The sequence below is a fragment of the Ailuropoda melanoleuca genome, chromosome 7 (assembly GCF_002007445.2).
Source record: "Ailuropoda melanoleuca isolate Jingjing chromosome 7, ASM200744v2, whole genome shotgun sequence".
Lineage (NCBI taxonomy): Eukaryota > Metazoa > Chordata > Mammalia > Carnivora > Ursidae > Ailuropoda > Ailuropoda melanoleuca.
In genome coordinates this window covers 76,004,587-76,017,508 of record NC_048224.1, presented here as the reverse complement: position 1 = coordinate 76,017,508, position 12,922 = coordinate 76,004,587, and the positions used below count along the sequence as shown (strand labels likewise).

Sequence of the window (12,922 nt, the reverse complement as noted above, 5' to 3'; positions counted from 1 at the left end):
TCTTGTGTGAACTTTTGTAAAGGTTTGACAGAATCCTGATAATTAGCTGAATATCTATATATCTATATATCTCTATATATAGATATATATATCACTGATATATACTGATATGTGTACAGTGTGATTTGCTGGTCATTCGGAGTTAATGCGTCTTTTTGCTTTAGATGATAATTTTTAGTGTACTATCTTTGCTTGAAATTTAGTTTTTAATGTGCATCTGTGCACATGGTTTTTAAAAATTATTTTGAGGGATAATTTGTATGTAGAGTGCATATTAAAAATCAAAACTATATTCATAAATTAAAAAGCTAATTTTTTAAAAAAATAAAAGGTTAATCTTTATTAAATAGAAGACAAGTTCTTGAAGGCTAGCACACATTCAAATTTTATGAATTAGAAATAGATGCAATTACTAGAAAGAGTGTTAGTCATGAAAGAAATCCTCCCCTAGGGATCCATTCAAATGCTCTAAATTACAAAATTCATTAGGAAAGAAGGAATATCTGCCAGTTGTTCATTTATATTTGCCAATCTTCTGCTTGTCTCATAAAACTTGTGTCTTCTAAGTGTCGTGTGGGGAAGAATTTTAAGGGATGAAATTCTCAATCTTCTAGATCTGCAAGGGTGTAGCCTGAATGTCATTGATCAAAAAGCCCATTGCCAGCTTGTGAATTAGCAACGTAAGACGGCAGGGCTCACATTTAAACATCTGAGCCCTTTGGTGGCTCCTTTTGTAAGGAGTCACTCAGCCATCTTGTAGTTCTTCCTTTTTGTATATTGGATTTTCTCAAGATGACAGCTTACCTATTTTCACAAAAAGTAAAATTGACAACAACGAATACAAATTGATGTAGCTTCCTCCTCCCCCCTCACTTCAGAATTGTGGGGGTTCCATATTGCTACACTGAATCTAAAAATGAGCTTTAGCCGCGTTCGCTAAATTCTGCCATCAGCTCATCATTTGTTTATTCCAAGAATGACTTCCTAGATTAGGTACTCTGAGCTTCTCAAGAGTTTTCTTCTTTTCAGGAATTTAATCTAGTGTCTGTATTTTATAATAGCTGTTTTTGCTGTTGTTTACGTGTAATAATACATGTAAATAATACAATGTAATGGAAAAGAATCCAAGGTTTAATGTCAAAAGACCACAATTCAAACCTTGGGTTGGCCAGATTGTTTATGTGTTTAGCAAATCACTTCACTGAACCTCATTCTCATCAGTAAAACATAGATAAGATGGTCACCTCTGGGGGCGCCTGGGTGGCTTAGTCTTTGGGCATCTACCTTCGGCCCAGGGCATGGTCCTGGAGTCCTGGGTTCGAGTCCCACATCGGGCTCCTCCGCTGGGAGCCTGCCTCTTCCTCTCCCACTCCCCCTGCTTGTGTCCCTTCTCTCGCTGGCTGCCTCTCTCTCTGTCAAATAAATAAATAAAATCTTTAAAAAAAAAAAAAAAAGATGGTCACCTCTGTTTCATAGAGTGCTTGTGGGGACAATTATAATAATACATGTGAAAGCAATTTTGAACTATAATAATAACGATCATAGCTTTATTTGTATTATTCTAAATGTTTTGCATGTATTAACATGTTTAATCCTCATAAGAGCTCAATTGCTATCCCCATTTAACAGAGCAGGATGCTAAGGCACAGAGCTTGTTAAAAAAAAAAAAATGTCCAAGACCACACAGGTGTAAATGGCAGAGTTGGGATTTGAACCTGTCTCTCTCCGGAGCTTATGCTCTTCACCACTGTACCACAGAAGATTATATTAAAACACTAAAGGGATGGACATGTACTGAGAAAGAATTTTGAAGTGAGTAATTTGTCCAAGGAATATCATCTGAAAGTTTTCTGCTATGTATTATTTCCCAGCAGTGATTCTGCTGATGGTTTTATTCATCTGTGTGTGTGTGTGTGTGTGTGTGTGTGTGTGTGTGTGTGTGTGTGTCATTCGATTTGCTGTTGTGGCATTTCCTCTGTTGTGGCATGTTCTCTTCAGAGCAGGACTGGTGAAAAGCTGCAGAGGAACTGGAAGACAGAGTGGATAGAATATAAAGACTTTTTGCTTGCGTTCCCAGTAGGAACAAAGATGCTTCCTCGTGGACCCCAGGAGTCTTTAGAAGCTTTTCTGCTCATAGGAGAAATCTGCCCCCATGAGAGGCTTGTTAAAGTAGAGTGCTGTGACAGCCCTGGCAGAGACCAAGCTTGGTAAGCTCTGAGAGTGAACCGCTTTCCTCCAAGCCTTCCTGTGGCATGATGCTCTGCCACGGGGCACTGGCACCCCATGCCGCCCGCATTCTACCCTGCCCACTGTGGCCTCGGGCTCCACGTGCTGTCACAGGACAGTACCCTTAAAATCACTAGTCTCACCTCTTTTTTGTTTTAATCGTGTAACATTCTCATGTCAACTCCAGAAATGCTATTGGAAATCCAATGGCCAGTAAAGTTTTTAAAGGTATTTTTATTTTTTTTGTATTGAGAAAATAGAATTGCTTAAAAAATTAATAGGTTAAGTGCGTTGAGTAAACGAATAGAGAGCCAGCGACGCGTAAGGCAGGAGTGGCTTTTCAGATTGCCTTCACGCAGCTTGCGGATGTATCCGTGGGGTGTAGCTCGTGACTCGGGGCTTGGATACCGCAACAGTGACCCGTGAACAGTGAGAACACGTGCCTGCTGTTACATTGGCCGCCCGAGAGGGGCGCTGGAGGGCGGAGACCACTTGATATTCTCCCTTGTTCTCCTACCGCTCGGCCCCCTTGCTCAGTTGCCTTTGGGTGTGCTTTAAGCCCCAACCAGGAGTTCTATATACGGTGCTTTTGTTGTTGTTGAGGTTTTTAGGCCCAGATAAGGAAATCGACATATTGGAAATATGGCACCGGGGGGAAAACGCTTTGCAGGAAGCTACATTTCCCCAGATGACTGTTGAGGCTCATAAGCAGCTTCCTGGGGAGGAGACCCTTTCTAATCATTTCAACTCTATTCTTTATTAAGGGCCATTGAAGCTTCAGTTAAAGGTTGCTGCAATCTTGCCTCCTCCTTCTCCTCCTCACACCTTTCAGGGGGCCTCTGGTCACTGTGATCAGGCAGTTTTGCCAGCAAGGCTGGGAAGTCAAGGAAATGCTTGCTTTGTCTTCATTTCAGTGAGCATTATTTATCTGGGCCTCGATTAAGGGCCCGCGAAGAAGGAAAGAGGGCATTTTTCTAGCTGAAGGTTACAATCACGTTCCTTTTCTCCATATCCAAAGGGAGCTTTTGCCCGGTGTGGGGATCTTTTCCTCTTGCCCCAGTGCAGGCACTGGGTGAGTTATTCACTCACCCTGCCAAGCAGCTACTCCCAGAGGTCATTTAGGGTATGACTATTTTTTAAGTGATTGAAATAAACTCAAAAGGTACAAGATTTGGGGGCACCTGGGTGGCTTAGTCGTTGAGCATCTGCCTTTGGCTCAGGGTGTGATCCCAGGGTCCTGGGATTGAGCCCCACATCGGGCTCCTCCTCTGGGAGCCTGCTTCTTCCTCTCCCACTCCACCTGCCTGTGTTCCCTCTGTCACCGGCTGTCTCTCTCTGTCAAATAAATAAATAAAATCTTTAAAAAAAAAAAAAGTACAAGATTTGCTCTGAAAGATACACTCGTATATCTCCTGACTTCTTTTTTGGAACATCTAATCTGGCTGTCTTGAGCTGTTAAATCTTCTAAGTCTGTTATTACTGAATCCTTGCTTAGAAATAAAAACAACAGCAAATCTTAGAATAGCTAGAGCTTAGGCAGGCAATTTATACTGTAAAAATCACAGATAAGGCACTTCCCAGTAACCTCCCTTTCCCCACTGAAACACAGCAGCGATAAACTCAGTTGCTCTTTAAGTAGAAAAAGTATGCACATCCCCATGGTATCTTCTCCTCGATATTGTAGATCCATACAAAATAGCAGCGTACATAATAGCAGAGGAGAAACTCATTCAAAGATGTTATATATATATTTTTTAAAGATTTTATTTATTTATTTGACAGAGATAGAGACAGCCAGCGAGAGAGGGAACACAAGCAGAGGGAGTGGGAGAGGAAGAAACAGGCTCATAGCGGAGGAGCCTGATGTGGGGCTTGATCCCATAACGCCAAGATTACGCCCTGAGCTGAAGGCAGATGCTTAACCGCTGTGCCACCCAGGCGCCCCAAAGATGTTATATTTTTATTTTACAGACATGTCACGTAGGTCATGCACTTTGCAAAATCCACCACCGCCAGCGTGCTAGAGTGAGCAAACAGCTTATTGTCTTCCTAATACAGAACACACTAGGAACCACTGAGCTGAGGTAAAGGTACTCATAAACTGATTTAGAGGGGTAACCTGTAAAAACAGACATCATAACTGCCACTGTACTCTGTTTGGGTGGCTTTAATAAAATACCACAGACTGGGGGGCTTAAATACAACAAAAATTTATTCCTCACCGTTCTGGAGGCTGGAGTCCAATATCAAGGTACCCGCAGACTTGGTCTGGTGAGAACCCACTTCCTGGTTCATGAGAAGTGCCTTTTACAGTGTCTTCACATGGCAGAAGGGGCTAAGGAGCTCTTGGGCCTCTTTTATAAGGGTACTAATCCCATACTTGAGAGCTTTGCCCACGTGTCCTAATCACCTTCCAAAGGCCCCACCTCTTAACACCATCCCTTGGGGGTTAGATCTCATTGTATGGATTTTGGGGGACACAAATATTCAGACTATATTGCTGTGTTAAGGAAATCCCAGTAGCTGTCAGTGGGTTAATCAGTTACTACATTGTCTTCTCTGTATCTTTTGATGATTGAATCCCCTTGTTTATTATAAATACAAAGCTTGAAAGATGTTTGTAAATGTGTCAAAATAATTGCAGCCATATACCAATTGTGATATATGAGCTTATTGGAATTCAGGAAATGGTAATCTGATCAATAGGAATCTATCAATCAGATATCACAAGATGGTCTTTGATTTTTCCCTTTTGGCTTTTTTTTTTTTAAGATATATTTATTTGAGAGAGAGCGAGAGAGCGAGCGCTCATGTGCGGGAGTTGGGGAAGGGACAGAGGGAGAGGGAGAGAAGCTCAAACAGAGTCCCTGCTGAGCTCAATGTGGGGCTTGATCCCAGGACCCTGAGATGATGACCTGATCCCAAACCAAGAGAAGCCACTTAACCAACTGAGCCACCCAGGCACCCTTTCTGTTTTGGTTTTTAATACCTATTTCTAATCTGAAGTAAGAATGATTTGGTTCAATCTTGAGTTTAGAGACCTTAGAACGTTTCTTCCCCCTACACGTTAAAACAAAGTGGTACGTGTTACTACTGTATCTCCCTTGGCTGTAGCAATTGATGAGCATAGAAAATGTGGAAGCCAGACGTTTTCAAGTGGAAAGGAAGGAATTTAGGTTGTGTCAGGATTTGGTTGGACTAGAAAATGAGATTTTCTGTAGCTGTTGGTAATAGTGGCTTTTTTCCTTTTTTTTTTTTTTTTAAATAAAACTTCTGTGACAGCTCTAATTAACTTCTTCAAGCATATTTAAAGCCTTGGTTCTTGGTCGACAGATTTTTTTTTTTTTTTACTATATGATTTGGTATATTATCTATGTTGTGAAAGTGAATGTAACACCTTTTAGTTTTGTTTGCAATTGATATAAAAATACAGTTGATACAAATAATTTAGCTTACATTTTAAAATGTCACATTAAAATTTCCTGCAAAGCTCAGAGCACATGTTAAAGTGTCTTCATGATTTGTTAGAGCTCTGAATTGATGGGAAGTCTCAACTGTTTTCAAAGAAAAGGGGGCTTAAGAGTAATTATGATACTTCGCTTACAGAATTAAAGTGTCTGGTATAGAATGGGCTATTTTAGGTTACATACTTTATGTTGATATTGAGGATTTATAAGCTACACCTGTCCTTACATAGATATTAATTCCCCCAAAAAGAGAAGAGTTAGGTCCTTTTGTTCCAGTCTGAGCAACTCTGATAATGTAATTAATTGTGTGTTCCTGCGGTGATGTATATTTTAAGGCTTAGTCTCAGCACAAGTTAGTTTTCTGGAAATTGAATACTGATTTGCTACAAAATGAATTCTGAGTTCCCCTGTGTCCCACTCTAGAACTGAAGATGTGTTCCCTGAGCCCTCTTTCTAGTATGCTGAGGGTGCTTTGAGCACTTTCACAGGACTCTGGGTTTGGGATCATCTCCTAATGGTGACTTCTGCTTTGCAAAGGCCAAGAGCCCTATCTGGCCCTTGTGTCTCCCATGCCCTGAGGGAGCACGCTGGAATGATGTAAAGAACTTGGACTCTAGAGTCTGCTGGGCCTCTGCTCAGATTTCTGTGGGAAAAATCTCCCTTGATCTAGTTTCTTGTTCTGACCTGAAAAATTAACTTAGTTCCCCACTTAACTGATTATTTAAGTTCAAAAATTCTTTATATCGAATCTACTTGTAATGAGGAAATTTGCTTAGGTATGCTGAAAATTTAAGCATGGGTATGTGAAATAACATAATGTAGAGGGAGTACACTAGTTTTTATAGACAAATTTCAAACTCCTAGTGGTCTGTCCTTTACCCCTAGATGCAGTGGAATCTATTCTTCCATTGGAAAGAGTTAAGTCTCTGATACTCAGTTTTCTCATCTGTACAATGGGAATAATGCCAATTTGACTGCTTTATTAATTGTCATGAGGATTAAATGAAACAATCCACATGAAAAGACTCGGCACTGTGGCAGGTACTGAATTATCAGTGTTTATTATACCTGAAAAGCTCAGGGTAAATTGTTTTTGAAAAATAAATCATATTTTAAATGTGTTGAGGGAGCGAACTATTTAAAATGATCTTTTGGGGCACCTGGGTGACTCAGTCATTTAAACATCAGGCTCTTGATCTCAGCTCAGGTCTTGATCTCGGAGTTGTGAGTTCAGGCCCATGTTGGGCTCTACGCTGGGTATGGAGTCTACTTAAAAAAAAAAAAGATTAAATTATCTTTTAATAATGACTAATCATATCTACCTTTGTAAATGTGTTTTTTCACGTGAAAATGCTTCATAGTGTAATGAGAACAACATGGAATTTGAGATAAAATGCTTATAAGATCAAATTCTGATTTTTTAACTCATTAGCTCTGTGACCTTTTGCAAGTCAGTAACATTCTCTGAATTTCAGTTTCCTCTTTAAAATGGCAATGATGATAAATACCACATAATATTGGTGGGATAATTAATTAAGAAAATACATAGAGGCGCCTGGGTGGCTCAGTTAGTTAAGCATCCGTCTCTTGATTTCAGCTCAGGTCATGATCTCAGCGTCCTGTGATCGAGCCCCGTGTTGGGCTCTGTGACCAGCAGGGTCTGCTGGAGATTCTTTTCCTCTCCCTCTGCCCCTTCCTCCCCCTCCAAATAAATAGATAATATATTAAAAAGACAATATGTATATTAAGGCCCTGGCTTGATCTATGCTAGGTCCTCCATAAATATTACTCCTCCCTTCTGCTTTCCTAGTCCAGGCTTTCTTAAAAGTATAGGACATTTATAGTTGCTTAATTTTCTTGGTGTAGATTTGGTCATCTTGTATGGTTTCCATTGCCTGTACTGTAACTAAAACTACTCATGACTCTATTTTTATCATTCCATTTATTGTCAGTCAGTTGTGAATGTAACCTAGATATTATTTTCTTTACTTGCTTCTTCAGTTGTTATTCCTTAAGGGTATCTTATTGGTGACCCATTTTACCAATATTGTGATAGTAACAGGAATGTTACTATCACTGGTTGAACACCTGTGTGTCAGGGGCTCTGGGCTAGTTGCTATATGTATATTCATCTCACTGAATCATCACCACAGCTCTGCAGAAAGCAAGAACCTTCTTATTTGTCAAGATTCAGTTCAAAGGTGGCTTCATCTACGAAACATTTCCTGACTTGCCCATGTAGGACTGACTGACAGCTCTCTCTCCTTGGGAGAGGGCTCCGTTCCTGTCCGTTGTAGATACCCCTGCAATTCTTGATTATGCTGGCCTGTTGACTGTCGTCATGCCACATCTTCCCCTTTAGAATTTAGAGGATGAGGCTAGGGAAGGTGTCTTCTTGGCCTCTGAATCTCGAGGGCCTAACCTGGTAAATCCTTGTTCAGTAAATGACTGAAAGGATGATTGAGCGGTTGGCCATGCACTATGCACTTGGCACAGGGCATTGCTTCCCGTGTTCTGTCAAGTACAGGTCATGGCCACTTAGGAATTCCGTGGTCACCGCAGGTGGCGGTCGTGTGTAGCTGTCAGCCATGGTGGTGCTTTCTGCCATGAAACCACGGCTTGTAAGGCACTCGTCATCATGGTGCTTGTTTTCCAGCTCAGGCTCCTGCTTCTTTAAAGACTCCAGGATAATTTAAAAAAAAATTTCATCTGCCAATTTTAGAGCATTTCCTCTATTGAAAAAACTTTTATCCTGTGGGAAAACAATATTCTGTTAGAAAATTTTCACCGGCTGAGCTAGGAGAATTGCTCTAAATCTTCCTGACATTGCCTCCGCCATCCAGTGAATACAGAGAAGAGCTAATCAATATGTCCTATGGATTCAAAAATTGGTGACGGGCCAGGAAGAGATTTGCATGAATAGCATCTGGCCCAATTATTGCAGAAATGCAAACCTACAGTGTTCAAGGGTGTTTGTGGTGGTCGAGGACAATATGTTACAGCAGATTTTTCTGATTAGTTTAAATCCTTGAAACCACATTATATGAAAGAAGGCAGTTTCAGAAATTAAATGGAACTTAAAATATCCAATTTTAAATCTGAACTGTGTTGTAAACAACATGCCATAGAAACAAAGGGACAGATGGGAGATTTATGTTTTAATTGGCTTTTTCTATTATAGGATTAATGTAGATCATTGTAAAGAATTTTGAAGTAAGTGAGAAAATATTAAGAGAAAATGACCCACAGTCTCATTGATGAGGTGGCACTCATTAATATATTGACTTTATTTCCTTTGCTTTAAAAAGAAAATTCTGATCCTGCTCTATGTAAGGTGGTCTCTTGTTTATAATTTCATGTGATATTATGCACAGTCATGTAAGGAAATGTCTTGAAATTATTAAGCCATTTCCTCTCTAATTTTGTTATTGCCCACTGTAAGATCCTTGGAAGGCAAGTTGTCTAATATGCTTTCCCCTCTAGTAACTCAACTGCAGAACTTCTATCTGTGTGCTGACTTATGGGTGAGAATAATAGTGTTCTAAAATCAGATTGAAAAGCAAACACGGAGTAGTGACTCTAGAGATGTTGTTCAATATAATAAGTTAATTGAGGTTAAAAGTATCTCAGAATTCATCCACACTGACTAGAAACCTCTTGGAAAAAAACTATAGACATTTTCCAAATAAGTCTAGTAGTTTTCCATAAATACTAAATAACTTAGCCTTATTAGGGCAATGGGAGCGCAATAACCACGATCCTTTATGAGTCTTTCCCGGAGGAAAAAAACACAAAGTGATTTTCTTTCTATGCCAAATCATTTCTGTTTTGTGTTATAACCATTTGTGCAGTTGTGTAAGACAGAAACATCCTAGGGAAAGAAGACAATGCTTTATGGACTTCTGTATTCTTGACTACCCTTGTGAGATGCTTAATATTTACTAGATGACTTTTTTTTTTGCTTTTATTTAAATTCCAGTTAGTTAACACACAGTGTAATATTAGTGTCAGGTGTACAGTATAGTGATTCAACACTTCTTTACAACACCTGGTGATGAAGTGCCCTCCTTAATCCCCCTCACCTGTTTCACCCATCCCCCCACCCATAACCTTCTGGCAGCCATGTTTGTTCTCTATAGTTAAGAATTTGTTTCTTGGTTTGCCTCCCTCCCTCCCTCTCTCCCTTTCTCCGTCTTCCTTCCTTCCTTCCTTTCTTTCTTTCTTTCTTTCTTTCTTTCTTTCTTTCTTTCTTTCTTTCTTTCTCTCCCTTGGTTCATTTGTTTCGTTTCTTAAATTCCTCACATGATTCTTGATTTTAACTTGTGGCTCACAGTCTGTTATGTATGTAGAATTACAGAACGTTAGGGCCAGGACTGCCTCTACAAGAGATTGTTCTTCTCTTTCTTTTTCTCTACTTGGAAGACCATAAACTAAACTTACCTTGGCATGTAGTAAGATAAAATCAATATTTTATTTTTAGAAAATCTCATAGGAAGAAAATAACTCAAGGTAAACCTTATCTTAAAAAAAGTAGACATTTAATATATTTTCAGAATAATAGCATAGGAACTGGTGTCTGCTTTCAAAGTAATAGTATGGGAACTGGTAACTAGTTATACAACAGAAACAAGTTGTAAAAAGTCTTGCTGTATGCTCGGGTAAACGCTTCGACCATGTTCTTAAAACCTTGCTACCAAGAGTGTTCTGAGGACAGCAGCAATAATGCCACCAGTCTGTAGAAATGCAGACTCTCAGGCCCCACCTTAGACCTACTGAGTCAAAATATGCATTTTAACAAGATCCTTATGTGATCCATATTCACATTAAAGATGAGGAAGCAGTGCTTAGGCAACTAAGCAGTATGAATGGAACGTTAATCCAAAGACCTAAAGATAGTAAATCCAGGCTGTTACTTGGTAGATGGAATGACATTAATTTTAGCTGATTTAGCAGTTTTATTTGCATACTCTGAACATCAATGTTAACATCAACTAGCAAGATATGACGGCCATCCACAATGTTTTGGAAAGCAGCCAGTCCATTAGTATGAAATGTGTGCCCACTGCAGTCTAGCCTCAGTGGGCTGCCAGTGTGTGGGGGATGGATAACTTCCTCTATGGAGAATAAATGAAAGTTAAGAGATTCAGGGAAGGCTGAGCAATTACTGTGGAAATGCTGATCCTGATGAGAGATTAATGCACATGGTGGCCACAGAGTCCATATGCATGCTGTTAGAAGTTATCTGTATGCTCTTCTCAATAGGCTGCACAGATTTAATATTTTCCTCATGGTTTTTCTGAATCTCTTCCATGGGGATGATTGGAAGTCATTAAAACTCTTCCTGAGAGTTGATTTGAGATCTCCCAACTGTTGTCAGGCAGAATTTCTATGCATGGGAAAATTCTCAACATGGACGATGTCCCGAAGAACATGGGGGAAATTTTAATATGCACAGGGAATGAAAAAATTATTTTGAAAAAATGATTTCTGTCTAGCATGCCTAGGGATTTAATGGCCAAGGGTCTTATGTATCACAGACTCCGCTGCTGAGAACAACAATGGTTGGGGTAAACTGGTGTGAAATAATCACCTAGCAATGAAAATTGTAGTGGTTTTCTTATAATGCAGCCCGGGTGGTTAAGAGACTGAGGAGATGTACCCTACTTAATTCAGTTTGGCTGGCAAGGACTGCAAACCACTTAGGCAGATATGGCTTTGCAAATAGCCACACAATGTCCGGTGACCCCGTGAACAGGAACTTCTTTGAATTGGAAGGTCAACTCTGTCTCTGGGGTTATGGGTCCAAATTGGGGGAAAAAATAAGCTCTAGAAATAAGTGGAGTCTCTATACAGAACCAAGAGAAGGTTGATTTTTGGCTTTGGCTAATGCAGTGGCTGTGGGAAAAGTGAAATTGCATATTTCTCAAGACTCTTCTGGAATTGGTGTGCTGTGAAAGGGATAGCAGGGGCATGTTGGCCATTTCATCTTTTGGTAACATCATTATTTTCTTCTGTAGCAAAAATTCCCTTTCTCATTTATCTACCTTTCATGACCAATTGGTAGGTTAGGCCACCCTGTATTTGAAAAATACATCTCTTTAGGGGTGTCTGGGGGGCTCAGTCAGTTGAGCATCTGACCCTTGATTTTGGCACAGGTCATGGTCTCAGGGTTGTGAGATCGAGCCTCATGTTGGGCTCGTGTTCGGCATGAAGTCTGCTTGAGATTCTCTCTTTCCCGCTCTCCTGCCCCTCCTTCTGCTTCATGTGTGCACGTGCGTACTCTCTCTGTCAATAAAATCTTTAAAAAAAACAAAACAAAACACACAACTGTTTATTAAATTCTTGTTGCAGTTGGCTACAATTGTTAACCTTATAGGAAAAGAGAAGATCTTATGGCATGTACCGATGCCTCTATGATGCTCTCAGGTGGAGGAAATCTAATCTCATACGTTGTTTTATGCATGGTGCCCATTGTTAATAGTGGTCAAAGAAGTGAAGACCTGTGGCAGAGTGTGTTAGGTGAACAGATTATTGACAGAGTAATCTTTGATTTTGCAAAATTGGATCAAGAGTTTCACGTGGGTTCTGTTGAGATGGTCGTGCTTTAATGTTTTAAGTGCCTTCTAATAGTAAGAATGTGCATGTTCTTGTAGATTGGTGAGATCAGTAGACATCTCTTGAGCAGGGACGCTGTGCCAGGTGTTGGGAATATCACAGTTTTCTTTCACCGGGTAGTGTGAACACTTGGAAGAATTTCGCATGATGGGGTCATAAGAGATAGAGACCTTTTAGGACTCTCTGGATTCACTGCTTGAGAAACTTGCATTTTCATATTTGTATGTGCATGTAAGCAGGAGATGATTGATATAGTTACTTTTATTTGAGGATATCCTTGTATTATTTGGAAATGTGATCGTCAAAAACCACTCTTAAGCAATGTTACCTTTGCATTTTATTTTATTTTTTTATTTTTATTTATTTATTTTTTTAAGATTTTTTATTTATTTATTTGACAGAGAGAGACAGCCAGTGAGAGAGGGAACACAAGCAGGGGGAGTGGGAGAGGAAGAAGCAGGCTCCCAGCGGAGGAGCCCGATGTGGGACTCGATCCCAGAACGCCGGAATCACGCCCTGAGCCGAAGGCAGACGCCTAATGACTGTGCTACCCAGGCGCCCCTACCTTTGCATTTTAAATAACTAAAGGATATATTCTATTTTATACTATAATT

General features: G+C 40.0%; 1 protein-coding gene across 4 annotated transcripts in view; it reads left to right on the top strand.

The window, feature by feature from the left end:
* DCLK1 (doublecortin like kinase 1) overlaps window positions 1–12,922 on the top strand; it is a 333,743-nt gene that overhangs the window by 21,859 nt on the left and 298,962 nt on the right. The window lies entirely within an intron of this gene.